The 16,923-nt window shown below is 38.2% G+C and overlaps 1 protein-coding gene across 3 annotated transcripts in view; it reads left to right on the forward strand.

Annotated features, from left to right (window-relative positions):
* Positions 1–228: 228 nt before the first annotated feature.
* PDHX (pyruvate dehydrogenase complex component X) overlaps positions 229–16,923 on the forward strand; it is a 79,374-nt gene continuing 62,679 nt past the window's right edge. Inside the window, exons 1-2 of one of the 3 annotated variants that reach the window (XM_085224540.1) lie at positions 229–433; positions 2,355–2,449. The gene's annotated coding sequence lies outside the window, so the exon portion shown is untranslated. The remainder of the gene's footprint in view (positions 434–2,354; positions 2,450–16,923) is intronic. The other 2 variants (XM_085224539.1, XM_085224541.1) reach the window with 2 other exon arrangements.

Below are 16,923 nucleotides of genomic sequence, written 5' to 3' on the forward strand. Positions count from 1 at the left end.
GGGTCCAGGGAGAGAAGGACAAAGGAAAGCCTGAACTACAGGAGGCTGTGGAGGTAGTACAACTTGTGGAATGCCTTTATGCAAACAAAGACAACTTCAGTTGGACTTTCTTCTCCTGGTGCAGTGCCAGGGCTGATTGATGAGCTGAGCTAGGCCAGCTGAGTGCCTCAGCTGTGGGGCTGAGGTAATGAACAGATAGGTTGCCTGGGCCACTGATTGTTCTGCCCTTGTAGCTGTGCTTGCATGTATAACTGAGGGGGTGGATGTGGCTATCAGTTTCCCCCTGTGCTGGGAGACAGTACCTTCCTGAGAATGTCTCTGTGCTCTTGTGACATGTGAGCAGACCAGTAAGAATACAGAGCGGGTGTGCTGCAGAACTAACAACAAGGTAATCGTCTCTACAGGCATTTGAGTGCTGGGACATGATGTGAAGGTACAGTGATATAAAATAGCAACTGTTGACTTATTGTGCATGTGGTAGAAGGCTTGGGTAGTTCTAGCTAGAGAGCAAGTCCTCCAGGCTCCTCCTGTTGCGTGCTGAAGGCTTAGGGGTGTGGAGAGCCAAGTACTCCTGAGTTTTCCTCTCCCCTGGGATCCCAAGCAGGCTATTTTCACAGTGCCCTGCAGGTGCCCTTGTGTTAAAGCTGAGTGAGCAACTGGAAAGTTGAGTTTTCAGAGCTGAGCATGTGGCAATCCTACGGGCAGCATGAGCATAGCCAGCCTGGGCCTGGTGAGCCTCTGGGAGAGAAGGGTGTGGGTGCTGTGATCTTGTCTGCAGGATAGATTGAGTAGGTGATGTTGCCCTCTAGTGACTGCCCAAAGAGAGAATAACTGCAACTACCAAGAGTATGCTTTTGATCTTGTTTAAGACCTATGGTGATGATGAGTTAAGTCTTTGGACCTTGTTTTCCTTTTGACTGAACGCAATTATTGCTTATCGCTAGCGCCATATTAAATCGTTCAAGCATAACAGAAGTTTAGTGAAACACTAGGCTTTGTAAAGTTTGAGTTTTGTCTATTAGGCTTATTTTCTTTTCCTTAAAGAGTTCTGTTCTTCTGAAGAAGGGTTGGTATAAGAGAAAGTAAAAAATACACAGCTATCTGAGTTCTTTTAGAAAACAATCTTCCCTTATTGAAATAAGTATTACATTTTCATACAAACCTGCTCACTCCTGTTATGAGTGTTTCCTTACCATAGAAGTACCTGAAAAGTAGGTTAAAATACATACTAACTACATTTATTCCCTGTACTTAGTGGGTCTTGCTTAACATTTTGGAAAGCCTTTTTGATTTCTTGCCATTCAATTTGGCTAGAAAAATGAATTTGGATCAAACGTTTTACAAGGATACTGTTACTTATGCAGACTGCATCATTTTTTGAATGGGGAAGGTGAATCACTGAGTGCAGGAATGACTTTATATAAAAGGCTGATAATCACTAAGTTTCCCTTCAAAAGAGCTCTAATGTTCCTTTTCCCCCTCCCCCATTTGCTGTGTCTCTCGGCTAGCTTTTCCTGAACCCATTTTTTCTGCAGAGGTGATATTTGCTCCCACTCTCCTGTGTTTGTACAGCTTTACACACTGCTCCTGTATGCGAGCATGACAATTTTTACAGTACTGCTTTCACTCACCTCCTACCTTTCTAAGAGAGACTCTGCTGTGAGATCTATCACGGATGTATGTACTCATTAACTGTTGCTCTTGGATTACAGTTGGGTTTTACTGTTTGATATTTCTCCTTTGGAAGAGAGGTCTTTGCCATTAGGACCATTTCTTTTTTATCATTATTATTTTCATGTTCTCTTCTTACTAAAATTATGTCAATGGTAAATAAATATTCCAGATAATCTAAAGTCCAAAAATGCTATTAGTGTCCCTGGGTGTTCACCTTTATTTTTTAATTTTTATTTTTTGGCCACAGCCACAGGTGAAGGAGTATGAGAATGAGGGGGGAGAACATATCTTCGCTGTTCTCTGCAAAGGAGCCACTGCTTAGAGCTGCAGTGCCTCTTCCTTGTTTGCAGAATGCATGAAAATGGCTAAAGATGGTAGTAAGCTTAAATATTTCTCTTTGTATTAAATCCGCACCCTCCTTGCCTACAAATGCTTAGGGAAGGGCTGTCCTGCTCTGCAAGCTGTGCCCAGCTCAGTGCAGGTGTTAGCCCCAGTTCTCTCTGCCTGCAGGTGAAAGGAGAAGCAGGGAGCCTTAGAGATGGGAGAGGTGGGAAGGGGCAGTGAAAAAAGGGGCAGTAAAGGATATAGGGAAAAGGAAAGGAAAAGAGAGATCTGGCTTCCCAGTTCCACTGGATTTTTTTTTTTTAATCTCAGTACTGTGCTCCTCTCTCAAAACACAGGGAGTGAAGGCAGCTCATCTACAGAGAATGAATGAGCAGAAAGGAGACAAACAACTGAGAAAAATGTGTTGGAAATAGGGCAGACAAAAAAGCAGGTATGTGTCACAAGATACCCCAGCATTTTATCTTTGTTGTCACTTGCAAGTGACCATCTGAAATAGTCAGAGGGCATTAATTAGATTAGCAACAAGAATTCAGTGGGTGGAAAAGTGGGACAATCTGCTTATATTATGCATGTCAGCACATATGACCTCTGTGCTAATTCAAGGCGTCTGTTTTGCCAGTCCTGGGTGTTCCTTCAAGCTGACAGAAAAGTGCTCTGGGTGCAAACAGATGTACTTAATTAGCAGCAACACCAATCTGTACTTTACTGCTTACAGATCTCAATTAAAAGATGGTTCAAAATGTGCTAGATCCTGTACTAATAAGTCTTGTATGAACAAGGCATCCAGCCTGCAGAACCTCCCCACTAGGAGGATGAAGTGAGGAGTGAAATACAGGGAGCTGTCTCTGTTTATTTGGTGTTCAGTGTCCTCAAGTAAGGCTGTTGGTTATTAAAGTTAATCTTATGCTTTGATCGTACTTTTTTTTTTGGCTTGTGTAGGTACTGTATGTAAAGGATTTGGTGTGGACAGAAATCACGTAAAGATGAAGGCTCTATCTTTTAAATACTAACATGATTAAAAGGGTTTTTTTTTTTTTTAGCAGTAGACATTGTGAACAGGTTATTTTCATATACTCCTGAAAAATACTGAGTGAATTCATGTTGTAGTGGAGGAGGAGAAAGCAAGCCTATGAGCTACAATGAATAGGTCTGTTCAAAAGCTGCTTTGCGCAATCGTAGGACAGTGGGTATTAAATCATCTTATTGACTCTCCTGTCTGATCTTCTGGACCTCCCCTCAGCATCCTCTGCCTGATTCCCTCTGGGAAACAGTGCTCTCTCTAAAGATGTGCCTCCTCATGCATCAGCTGAGAACAGTTTCCATGTGTTCGTTGTTGCCCCTCGCATACAGTTATTACAGAGGGTACAGGTGCACCACACCTACATCATACCCTGCACCTGAACTCCTGCTTGAGCAGGTGAGGGATCAGAGATTTATAGCAGAATGTCTAACTCCTATGTCCTTTTTGTTTCAGGGAAAGTAGAGAGGAGATATTCTTTAATGAATAATAATTTATATAAAGAATTATTGGGGGAGGTGCTATTTATGTAGGTTATCCCAGTGCAAAAGTTGGAAAATTTTCCTTCTAGGTGCTCAGAGTCTTTGTGTGTTGATAGTTTTTGTTTTGTTTTGTTTTTCATTTGCTTGGAATTCATTGGTATTTGTTGGTTTGCTTCTTTGCTGTAGTTTGTTTCCTTCTTTTTTTTTTTTAAATATCAAGTAGTAATTTATGAAAATGGGTCTTCAAAGTATGTCAGCTGAGTTCTCCAACCACAGGCCTTCCGTGTTCACCAGTTTTCATTTTTATTTATTTATTTGGTTCCTAAAGGTTTTGGTTTGATAGAACAGAATCAGCTCTCAAATTCTCCTAAATGCCAGTGATCAGCTAGGATTTACTTAATGGCTCTTCCCAGACATCAGTTAGGAACTGTTCTAAAATGTCCAGCAAATATACTGTAAATTCACAGCAAAGCAAACCTTCACCCTGGACTATTCCTGTTATCAGGCTTGTCAGAACTTCAGTTTCTCAGTTACTAACTCAGAATCAGGCTGATTTCTTATAATAAGGAGGCTTTAATTTACTTTTTCCTTCCTTTGGCCCTTTGAACATCAAGGAAGTAACTTTCTCTGCGTTATTGTGGGTATTTAATTACAGATTGTTCATGATTGCATCTTTTCCTTTTCTCTCTATATTATAACTATTTCAACTTGCTTATTCTTTGGAGTTTTTCATTTGTGGGTTTTGGGATTGTTTTTCTGTTCTGCTTTTTTTTTTTTTTTTTTCCCTCCTACTTCCTACACAAGATAACTTTGTGCTGCGTGGTTCTAAAGTTCTAACCTCAAACATTGTATTTGGATCTACAGTTACTTTTATTGGTTAAAATACCTTCATTATTTCAGATAGGTGCTGTACTCAGCCAACACAAAGTAATGAAGAAATACCAAAAAGTTTGAGAGTTGGGAAAAATTCTAGCTGTCCATAGTATTTATGTGATGTTCTACATTTTCAGGATATATTTCATGTACTAACTAGTCTGCTAAGCAGTCCAAAACATTTCTGCCCAAAAAAAAAAAAATTGCTTTTTCTTAATGTTCTTGCTTTGACTGTAATGACAGTGGGAGGAATAAAGAATGATCTGATGGTTTGTACTGGAGAGTTTATATTCCAAGCACTAGATAAGAGATGTCAGCTGTTCACAGACGAGGAAAATAACAAGCTGTCAGCAATGTAAAGAGTATTTTTTTCAATAAGAATTGCAGATAAGGAAGATAAATTAATTTTTTTTCATGACGTGATTTTTTTTTCTTCATGTTACATTTGGAAAAAAAAACCAAACACAAACAAACAAGAAACCAAAACACAACAGATAAGAGTAGGTTATCCACGACCTTTCCAAGGAAATTAGAGCTCAAGAATGGATGGCTGCTACAGTTGTTCTTTGCACATTGTCTATTTGCAAGGAATAGGTCTGTGCAGGTAGAAGTGGGAGCAGAACTTGGCTGCAAAGCCTTGATGACTGGTGAGGGTATGCAGAAGAGCAGGACTTGTGCTGTATTTGCATAACTGACGGCTTGGGGGTGGGAGGAGGAACAACAGAAAACAACATTTTCAATTATAAACTTAAAAAAAAAAAAAAATAGCGCACAAGAAATGCTGAGATAGGGATGCCTTTAATCCTACACGCTCAGTCACATGATGGGACAGGACCACACTTTGAGGCAATCTGATTTTCTTCCCATAGATTTAGGATTCTGCTGTGATTCCCTAATTGCTGTGGAATGTTGATAATAACAAGCAGGGTATTATCGCTCCATCTGGATTGTACAACACTAGAATACTTTGCATTTCTTTAGTCTCATTTACCATGGGGAATTTAGATGTAACCCGACTGATGAACCTACATGACTAATATTCATTTTATAGGAGTGCAGAAATTGAGACTAATGGCAATGGCTTTTTCTTTATGCTGCACAGTCTAGGAAAGCCTGAGATTGGAATGGGATTTTCAGGTCTTTACAGGCTTAATTTCTTTAACCCAAATCTTCATGTGCAGCTTGCACAAAGATAATCATTCTCACTTTTCAGTATTTTGGGCATACGAAAGAAATTCATTGTAGAAATTTCTTTATTGGTCTATCACAATGTTTTTAAGAAATATATAAGAATTTGCATGAATACTGAGAGTATATATATAATCTCTTATTCCCAATACCTGCTCTGTGAATACATTTATATCTTTCAGGTATTAGTATGGTTCTATGAGTTGTCAGTTCATAGTTCTATCATTTCTTCTAGGATCTAATTCTGTGATGTAATGTGTGTTTGCTGAAAAGGGCTTCCTGGGGCAGTGGTCATGTGGCCAAGCCTACCAGAGTTCAAGCAGCATTTGACAAAGCTCTCAGGCGTAGTGGTTGAGTTTCAGGTCATTCCATGTGAAACCAGGAGTTGATCCTGGTGGGTCCCTCCCAACTTGGCATATTGTATTCCATGAACATACAAAATTAATGTGCTTTTTTTGCTGGTGACATTCTCCACACTGTAAAATGATAAAAGATTTGAACCAAGGCTTATATTTAGCTGAAATTTTAATGATTAAACAATCCACGCATTATCTTTGTCAGAAGAAGGTGATATTTAGAAATATATTAAAATCTTTGAGTGCCAGGTTGCAGTTTCTCAGAGAAAAATGTTGGTGTCTCCTTCCTGGCAGGTGGGATACACTACAATTTTAATGAAAGTGACATGCTGGCTACTCCTAAGTGTTTTTTTCTATCTTGCTCTTTTTCCCCAATCACAACTACGTGTAATGCAGTGCAGTTGTTCAGATGCTTATTACCAGACAGTGGGAGAGAGAGCTGAACACGCTGAAGATATGAGGATGGTGTGTGTGGCTTGAATTCCCTCTATGAAAGGCTCTCTGCGTATGTGTAGTTGGCATGACAGGCAAAAGCACAGTCTATCCTTTGCAAGCAAGGGTACAAACTACTGCATAGACCTTGCTTAGAAAGAGAGGAAAACTTTTTAATTACTTGGACATTGTTTCCCACTAGCACAGCTACCTGTATTTCCAATAGATTATTACACGTTACAACCCTAAAAGTGTACAGTCAGGCTCACGGAGAGGAGAAAGTTTTGTTCTGAATTGGAAATCTGGTGGGAGATCAGGATCCTGGAGGTACCAATATATTTGTGTCCTATTCCCATCTTGTTACTCTGCAGGATCTGTTCTGAAATGACCAGCTTATTTCCCACAGTTGATCAGCCATCTGATGAACACTGCTGACCTTGACTGGAATGATTATTTAGCATTTAACTGTGGGAGATAATGTTGGTCCAAGTTCCCGGCCATACTTCATCAGTTTCCAGAGTAGTGCATGTATGCGTGATGAACCGATCACAGCTGTGGTTTAATAGATATAAACAATTAAGCAATTATAAATCAATGAGCTCTGTAACTCTGGTATTATAATAATTACATTTTAAAAGGCTCTACTTGGTTACAACTTGGGGATTATTTACAAGCAATAATTAAGGTCGGACAGACTTCCTCCTCTTATGCAGAGTGTATGTATGAGCAGCATGTCAAACAATAATTAATTGAGGGCAAACCTAATTGCTTATTGTGCTGAAGTGTGTCAGTACCCTACAGAATATGAGCCTGTATCTGTTACTGGTTATATTTTAAGTAAAAAGAGATACCTTTTTTAAATAAAAAGGCAAATTATCTTTGTATGTCATATTTTAGTAAGAAAGGTATCAGTTGCTCCAGGGTTTTTTTATTATTCAACCCAGAGGAAAAGGAATAAAGTAACAGGAAAAGGAGTATGGCACACTGCATGTATGAAGCAATCCTATGAAGAAAGAATAGATGGGAAAAATTAGTGCAATCTTTTTACAAGATTATTCCCCACAGTATATTTCCCAGTGCTTTGTCTGGTCTCGTTTGCAAAGATGCAAATGATGTCGTTTTTATTGCTCCCCTAAGGGGAGATTATCCAGTCTAATAACATTCACTGTTAGGAAATTTTACTGATGTTCAAACTGTTTTTCCTTACCTGACTTTACCCTATTGCTCCCAGTTGTAAACTCCCGCAGGCGGTTCTGAGTAGTTCTCCTTCCTGGGTGTTCTGGGCCAAGCTGCACACAAGTATTCTTGTTAATCTTTCACCGAAGTCCATCTAGATGATGGACATTCGGGTCTCGAAGAGCCTGCAAGTTTGAACTCAGCATCTGATCACTACCCTGTGTGCACACATGTCCCTTACATAAATGTACTGACATGCAGACACGCACATGCTCATGAAACCCTTGCCCCCAGACAACCTGCTTATTGACGAAACATTTTCTTGCGCATGTGCTTGTCCTCTGGTGAGAGGAAAAGTCACTGCTGGACCAGCTGACTTAAAAAAAAAAAAAAAAAAAAAAAAAAAAAAAAAGTGAGCTCATAGGATCAGCACAATGTCACTAGTGTGGGAATGGACCTGTGGAGCTCTCTGGTCTGACTTTTGCAGAGGAGGATAAACCCTGAACACAACGTGTTCCTCAGGCCTTTGTTCCACCTTCAAAACCCTCAAGGACTCATGTTCCACAGCCTTCCTTGATGTCTAGTTCAATACTATATTTTTACACTGATTTATTTTTTCTTCCCTTTATATTTAGTCAGAATCTGAATTAATACTTTATTGTCTTCTGAGATGCATTTTACATTTGAGGTACATTTTTAAGCAGACACCAAAGTGGCCAAGGGGGCAGCCTGAAGTTTTGTGAGCTTTGAAAGGCAGCACAGGCTTCCTTTTCTCTTGGTCCGATAACACTGGCAAGTTCTCTTCCCTCTCTATCTTTTACTTTCCTGTCCGCAGTTTTCTTTCTGTAGTATTAAGAGATGAAGGGGTTTCTTTTAAGTGACATTTTAATAGGATATGTTTAAAATGGGCTTGTTTGAAAACATTTTAAAGTCTAGAATGAAATCTTGAAATCTCATCAAACATTGAAAAGTTTCTTCTATTTGTTGAAGTACCTAACATTATGTGACCACTGGTAGTAGTTGCGCTATGTGGTCTGTCCCCATCTATCTGTATGGCAGTGGGAATCTTTCCCTCTTTTGTTGAGACATAGTGACTCTTTTTTTTTTTTTTTCTCCTGATCATGATGCATAAATCAGATGACCTCAATGACATCTCCTTGACCTCTCACTTCTAGCTGCCATACTTAAAGAAGAGGTGTTCCCAGTTTTAGGCTTAGTATTCCAGCTCAAGTCTTACTAAAGAAGAAAAAAAAAAAACAACTTAGTGTATCTGAAGACTGTGCTCTGCTTTAAACCTCCAGGGGTGATGCCAACTTCTTTCTTCTTGTTATGGCAGCAAGATGTTTTTTTACTCAAGTGTAGCCTGTGCTTAGGTATATCCCTGACCTTGGTGTATTCCAAGCTATTTTCTGGATATTCTCCATTCTGCTTTCATACATTTTTGCTATGTCTGTGCAAGTGTGCCATGTTCCACTTGACTCTTTTACTAAATTGCACTCTACTTTCCTTCCAGATGATTTCTTGTTTCTTTTTTTTTTTTCCTACTGATATCTACAATTTTCTGAGTCTGTTCCTCCTGTATTTTGTTCATAAGTAAGGTTTAGTAAAATAGAGTTGCAGCACTCAGAAAAGGTCAAACCAAACAAAATCTTACAGAATGAACATGTTAGGAAATAATGTCAGGTGTAATTCTGTTTTGTAAAAGTCACAGTATTTATAATGAAGAAAATAGGCATTTGTTTAGGAAGGACATATATAAGAAAAGCTGAAAAAAGAGAATGCCTATTTATAAATAGATGCAATGGGGGAAAAAAATGACTTCACAAAACTTTGTGATGTAATGTTTCTAAATGACAAGGATGAGTTATTTCATACAAAGGATATCTATGAAGCCATTTCAAGAAATAACAAAAAGAAAGATCTGTGTTCCAAAGGGACTGAGTTTATTTTTCATTTAACAAAGTACAGATGCATCTAGAACCCAAAATAACTGAGCTATACTGTACTATCCTTTAGCAAAGATATTTCAAAGGGGGCAGGCTCTTTAAAAAGTTTGGCTTCTGTTTGAGAACCAAGAAAACCCAGCAGCATTCTTAGAGACTTTTAGCATGCATGGCTTTGAGCACTTCTGAAAATTTGCCTATAGAGGTAGATGCTGAGCATTTGAAAGGAATTATCCTAGAGCTCTTTGGAAAATCTGGCTACATTTTAGACAAATGCCTCATCTATGATCTCTTGCCCTTTGATTTAGCAAAGCTTTGGTGCTATGTGGTGAACTGCTTGTTGTCAGATGCTTATCAGTTTTAAGCTGGCTTTAAAAATAAAAGCAAAAAAAAAAAACAAAACAGAAAAATAAAAAACAAACAAAAGAAAACAACAATGAGGTGTGGAGAATCTTTTTAGATTTTGTGGAGATGTAGTTAAACTTTATGATTAGATAGCAAGTCAAGCACTTGACCAAATGGTTAATCAAAACTTTCCATCCAAGTGCTCCAATCCCTTGTTACATCAAGGCTTCATAGTTGTACCAGCCTGGCCAAGGAGTGTTTGCACGTGTTCTCCACTACCAAATGGGGAGAAATTGCTGCAACCTCTTATGCTCATAATCAGATTATTAGCCCAGTTTGGAAGGTTCATTAATTAGTACTTATTTGTAATCTCTCTGCAGAATCAAGTGTTACTTGTAAAATAAATACGAATATGTGTAATTGGATTAAACCAACATTTCATAAAACACATTTTTAAAAATCACCGAAGTAGTAACTTTTAAATCTACTTAACTTCATAGTAGCACCCATTTACTAATGTTTCTGGGTTGCACTTGTGTTTTTTGGGTTTGTGTTGATGGGATGCATCTCTCCTATTTTCAGTCCTGTTACTGTAATGTTCATCTGGAAGCTCTCTTCCAGCCTCCGAGCTTCTGAAGAGCATCTAAAGTGAATACACAGGGTATGTGTTCATGGGAAATTTCTGGTATCTAATTGACAATCAAAATTTTATTTCTACCTTTCCGAATTTTTGAACTCATAGCAAAAAATAAACAAACAAACAAATAACCATCTGATGCAAATCCAGATTGGAACAAAGGAATATCATGGCTGGCCTGAAGCTGTCCTTTGTGAAACTTTAAGACTATCTATTGAAGTATTCTCACAGCTGAAATATAGGCAGCAGTTAATACTGGACAGGCTACCTGCAAGAATGCCATCATGCTCTTTTTCAGATATGTATATATACACATTTAAAAAAAATAAAAAGGGCCCAGTCTTTTGAAGATATGCTTCTGTTGCTGTACACAAATATTTAAATGTAAGAGTAGTAATTATTTACAGCAATAAGTGATTAACTTGTCCTTATATCAACTACCAGTCTTATCCCAATTCATCAGTATTTCATTATGCATTCCACTTCTCCACTGACCTTTAAAAATATTCTTTGCTACCTATCAGAAAATTTTATATGGTAGAAATTATTTTAGATTGTATTTTGGTGATGAATTGCTTTGTTTTTCAACTCAGCAGTAGAGGTAGACTTGTTCAGTGCACTTCTCAGAACTTCATGAAGCAGTTTCTGAGCATCAGACGTGGCCAAACTGTGCTATGGGTGCAGTAATTTGGGCTTTGTGATATAAGACAATATTAATACTTCTTTTTAGAAGTTATTTGTTTACTTATTCCCCATAGTTTCTTTCCAAAGATTGTACAAGCGATGCTAAGCTATAATAGCAAGGTAAAGATATGATTGTGTAATAGATATGGTTTATGGGAAGTTTTAATCTTTATTGAATCTTCTCAGAAACTAGTGAATGATATGTAGCTGATAGAAGAGATATAGGAAAGAAAGAGCAGCTGGTGTTTTGACTGATTCTATAATATTGTAATTATATTTCTAAACCTATGCCAGGTGCTTTAACAACTCTACCTAGGTTTTATGTTATGTGGATGTAAATAAATAAATACTGTGGTTAATTTTCCTGTTTCCTGAAATAAGACTTTATAGGTGTCAGTGAAAGCAAGGTAATTGAGGCCTAGAAAAAATGGGAGACTTAATTATTGTAAGCATGCAACCAAAATAATGGGATGCTTCAAACGGTGACTGGGCATCCAGGGAGGAGGTGAACTAGCAAGGTATTTATAGTCTAGCAAAGGTCTGCATTCATGCCTTTTATTAAGGACATGAAAGCAAGAAAATGGCCAAAGATGTCCTTCAAGCTCTTAGGACATGAACACATGGTGAAGACAATGATTGGAGGTAGCATGGGTTCATAATGTATGGTTAAGTCATAACATTAATCAATCATTCATTAATCAATCAAAAATGTGTTGCAGATTGACAACAGAAGTAAGCAGTAGGAAGGGCATGGTAAAGTGTAATAGGAACAGATTGGATGTAAATAAAGCAGGGGGAGGAAGATTGTGTATGAACTTCTTGGCTTAGCTGCTTGAAAGCTTGACCTGCAGCAAGCTTTTTCACTTAACGTGCTACATGAGTAAAAGGAACCTGAGCAACAAATCTGGTCTTGATTTTGTTACGTGGTTAAAGGCTACTGAGTGAGTGAAAGTTCCTTGTTGATGAGAGAGGGAGACTCCTGCCAGGGGTGCAGGGTTAATGGATGAGCAGTCAAGTCTGGAATTAGCATCTAGGGACTGTGGAGAGCTAGTGGTCTGTAGGAGCAGTGCTTAGAGTGGAAGAAAGGATTCACAACTGATAAAGGCATATCTATCAACTTCAGAAAGGCTTAATTATGTTCTTAACTATCTTTAAATGCTTGTTTTAGCCCAAAATAAATTTAAAAATCAATACAACTAATAATTAAAACAACCTTATCAGCTCCCAAATCACTGTATTTAATTTAATTTAATAAAAGATGCTGTTTGTTTTCACTGGAAGTGGAATCCACAATGGAAAAGACCTGAGCTTCATATGAAATATGATCATACAAAAATGTTTTCTGAAATAAGGTATTTTCTGGTTTAAACATCTCATAAAGCTGTATGAGATTATAACAAATCTTACAACTTTCCCCTTAGGTCTCTGTGATGATGATTATTGTGCAATTTTTGTTTCAACATAGAGCTATGCTTTCTGGACTTCAGCCGTACTGGAGCATGATCAACTTCAGGATAAACAACAAAGAGAAGATATAATTATATATACTCCCAGGAGATGAAAATCAAAACTGTTTTTCAGACCATGGATGCTAAATGGGCTAAAGTCAATTAGCAAAACCATCTCTCACCACATGCTATAGCAATTAATGTATTAAATTGAGGAGTGATCACCTAGTGCAACTTAAGCAGCTGCTCTTCTTTCAGTGAGACAGAAGTCTTAAATATTTTCTCTGCCACATTACCTAGCAGTGGAAACCAGTTCTTGCCAAAATCCATAAAGCTGATGTCTTATCCCTCTCTAAATCCCTCCTCGAAACCTTTTTTTGCTATGATGCTCATGAACCACTCCCATCTGTTAGGCAAGTAGTGAGCTGCAGTGAAGTCTGTTTGCTTTACAGTTATTCAGTCTTTCCAACCCACTCCCACCTCACAGTTTATCTGTTCCATCCATCGCTTTTATGCTCGCCGATAAGAACAGTGTTAGATCTCTGATGCAGCGACTCATTATTGTTTGCAAAACTCCTAATTAAATGATACCCTTTCTTTTTATGTTTCTGGGTGCAACTTTAATATGAATTGTAAATAATACCTTTGTAGAATTAGCATTATCAGTAACCCAAAAATTTGAAATTAAGACTTCAGTGGTAGGTGATCTGTGATGCACTAAAGGAACTAAGAAGTGGAAAAGCCATTGAGCTCCCACAGCAGTTTCTTCACCATACAAATTCTACCCTCTAATGTGGTGGAGCGGAAATAGATGTGAGGAACTGTGCATGTGTGAGCCTCTACGACTCAAATTTGCCACAATTAGATCTGATTTCTTGGTTAATGCTAACCTCTGGTTGGTCATCTGTGCACAGAAAGCTTCCCACATTAATGTAGCTTAGCAGTACACAACCTGGTGTTCCTCCTGTTTGAAACACAGCAACTTATTTTGTCCTGCTGTGAAGGATTTCATAACAGAAGCAATCTTTAGTTGAACATTGCAGAAGAGGTAATAAGAGAAAGTTCTGGGTCATAACCTCATTATGACAAGACTGATAGCGTGTCACCTCGGCTGTGATATCAATAACTGGGTCAACTCCAGTAATAAAAATGAATACACTGTGCATCACTAAGCCAGGAGGAGAACAGTATGTCTTTTGAGACCTCTGTGTAACTGGTTGTACGTGTTCTAAAATGAGTACATTCTTTGAGAAGCATTAAAAGAAACAGATCTTACCTTAGTGTCTAATCATAACAAATGACAGGCTGGTTTAATTATTACTTGGTAATTCTTTATTTAAACTTTGTACAAAGATTCATTTGCAGTATATTCTTTCATGCAGAACATAAAAGATATAATTGTGTGCAGAGTAGGTGTGGTGCTTCACTAGGTCAAGTAAGGAGTAATTTGTTTATATACTTGCTCTGTATGAAAAACCTGTGCATGCTGTACATGCATGTCCCAGTTCATATGACTGTTCCTACTAATTGTTTACACAAATTGAGGGCATTCAGCTCATCAGTATTTGAGGGTCGCTTTTCTTTCCTGAAGCAGGGAGGGAGCTTGACTATAGAAGTCTGATATAAAGGCACAAGAAAGAGATGTGTTGGCACAGTCCCGCAGTAAAAGGTTTTAATAAAACCTTTCAGACACTATCAAGATCCTCAACCTTCCTCAATCTAAATATCAGTATTTCTAATGCGTTATCCTGGTGACTTCATTTCCTTGTAGGACTTGATAAAACAAAAATTCAGGGGCTAGACTTCACTGATTAGCCATTCTTGGGGATGATACAAAACAATCTGAGCTGAATCTTTTTTACTCTGCTTACTTTTTTACTCTGCTTACTGAAGCTGACTTTCTTCCTTCAGAAAAGCTGTTACAGTTATTTCACTGGATCACTTTTTTTTTTTTTTTAAGCCAACTTGTATGTGTAGTGTTTGTGCTTCACATGTACAGTTGTTGCACCAAGGAACTTATGTGAACTAAGAGGCACTGGGCATGTCAAATGAGACATGGGGAAGTAAATCTAGAAGTCACTCTGGGAAACTTTGGTATCATTTTCACAAAACATGCAGTTGAGAAATGGTAGAATGTTAGCTAATTCTCAAGGGTTTTATTTATTTTTCTTATTTGCAAACGAACAAGCAAAAACTGCAGATGTTTCTGGACCTGATTTGCTTGGGTTGCCACCTGCTTTCTACTGAACACTACATAATCCAGCTAAGATTGAGATAATGTGAGATGCGTGTAAGACTTCTTTCAGCAGATTGCTCCTCACAGTTACTGTCTCTTCTATTCCTTCTCTCCTCCACCTCTCATATCTTAGAGCTGGAAATCTCTGCCATTCCCTACCTCAAGACCTCAGAGTTTGGTACCATCTTCTTATACTTATTCTGGCTTTTTAGAATGCCATGAAGCTCCCAGTTAATGTAGAGGAATTAATCAGTTGGGTCACTGTCAACTCAAAGTTAAAGGATCAAAGTCAAAGACACTCTCTTCAGTAGCTGCTGGCTGATGTCCTCTCGTAGTATATATGGGCCTATACAGATGAAAGGGAGAAGACCAACAAAAGCCTGAACTCCACTGCACTGGCAACTGGAATGGCTTCTGTAGAGAGAGAAAAGGAAGGAAAGGAATTGCTTTCACTCCAGGGGATCAGGAATGATGTGCTAGCTGTACAACATTTACAGAAAGGAGCTGTAAGGCTTGTCTGTGTCTATCCCATGGAAAAGGGGAACCACGTTTTTCAAAGCTGCTAATCAGCCATTTTAATTAGTGTTGAACTTAATAGCCCTCAAGGCAACTTTCTTTATTAACACTGCTTCTGTGCAAGGGTTTTGATTAATGGGAGCCTGCTCTGTTCTTGGGGCTCTGTGCTGCAGAGCTCTCATCAGCTCTGGAGGGCATAGGACATTTGACAATACCACAAGAGAAATGCAAGCAATTACACATAGAAGAAACGTGTTCTTCCAGCATGGAAAAAATGGATAGAATACTATTGTCCTGCTACAGGGCATTCATTGTTTTATGACACAGCCACTGTTTTTTCTATTATCAACCATATTTAGAAAGTAAATGTTTTTCTAACCTCTGCTGTTTTTCTGCCCTTCAGATACTCTTCTTATAAGTCCTTTGTGCATGTTTCTTTATAACTTTTATTTTCTATGGATATCTTTTTGTCCTCCAGGTATCTTTGAGTCTTCATCATATTTATCTTTTCAATAAGTTTGCTTCTTCTTTTTTCATTCCCTTTCTTTCTTTTATAATCTGCATATTTTCTTCCCTTTTCTCTAGTATTATATTTATGTATTAACTACTCTTTAGCAGTCTCAGTTGAACATGAGGTCTTATTACGTTAGTCACAATCTACAAAGCACAGCAGAAAGGAATTTTATCCTCGTTTCACAGATAAGGAAAACATGGTTGTGGCTAGTCATTGTCTTGACCTAATCCATGTAAGCAAGCTAGATGCTTTCAGGCTTGAGACAGTTTCTTATGAGTCCTACTCATATAAGGCTATCGTTCATCTTTTTTTCTTATTTTTTTCTTTACCATCTCCTTTTTCCTCTGTGTGCTTTCTCTTTTCTATTTTCTTTTGTGCCTTACCAGAGAGTTTATTCTCTGTATGTACTAACCCTTGGCCACTTTGCAGAATGAGTACATTTCCACCCAAATCAGTGGCAATGATCTTGGGTTACAAGACATTTCATGAACGTCAAAATACCTGTATTGCATAACTCAAATAAGTTGAACAGTACACCCATCCTGAAATAACACTGGGCATAGAAGTTAATTGCATAGTCCTGTGGAAAAATAAAAGAAAATTGTTTGGTGGCAACTACACAGGGACTCTATCAGCAGTGGTAGTAACTTGCTTGTTTAACTTGAGATAACACTTTCAGTGCTTGCTTCCAGTAATCATGTAATTGACTGGTGTGCAAACAAAAAGGCTCTTTGGAAAGATGCTTGTACGTAAAATCCCAAGCAAGAAAAGGTTACTCCTACTACCTCCATAAACATTACTGACAGCAGTTATCATAGTTTCTTCAAAAATAAGTGGGGGGAAAAAAATAGAATATGTGCCTTCATTGAATTCCACCCACATTCTGCTGGAGGGCAATGGGGAAAGATGTGCAACTGGAGGAGGAGGAGGAAGAAAAGAAGTATTTGATTGACACATATAAATGAAGATCAAGTAACCTTTGTTGTTGTTTTCCTTTGCTGTGGAAAACGATTTGGGTGAGGGAAGGTTATTCGAATTATATGGTAAAACACATGC

This window comes from Meleagris gallopavo, chromosome 5 (assembly GCF_905368555.1).
Source record: "Meleagris gallopavo chromosome 5, MGAL_WU_HG_1.1, whole genome shotgun sequence".
NCBI lineage: Eukaryota > Metazoa > Chordata > Aves > Galliformes > Phasianidae > Meleagris > Meleagris gallopavo.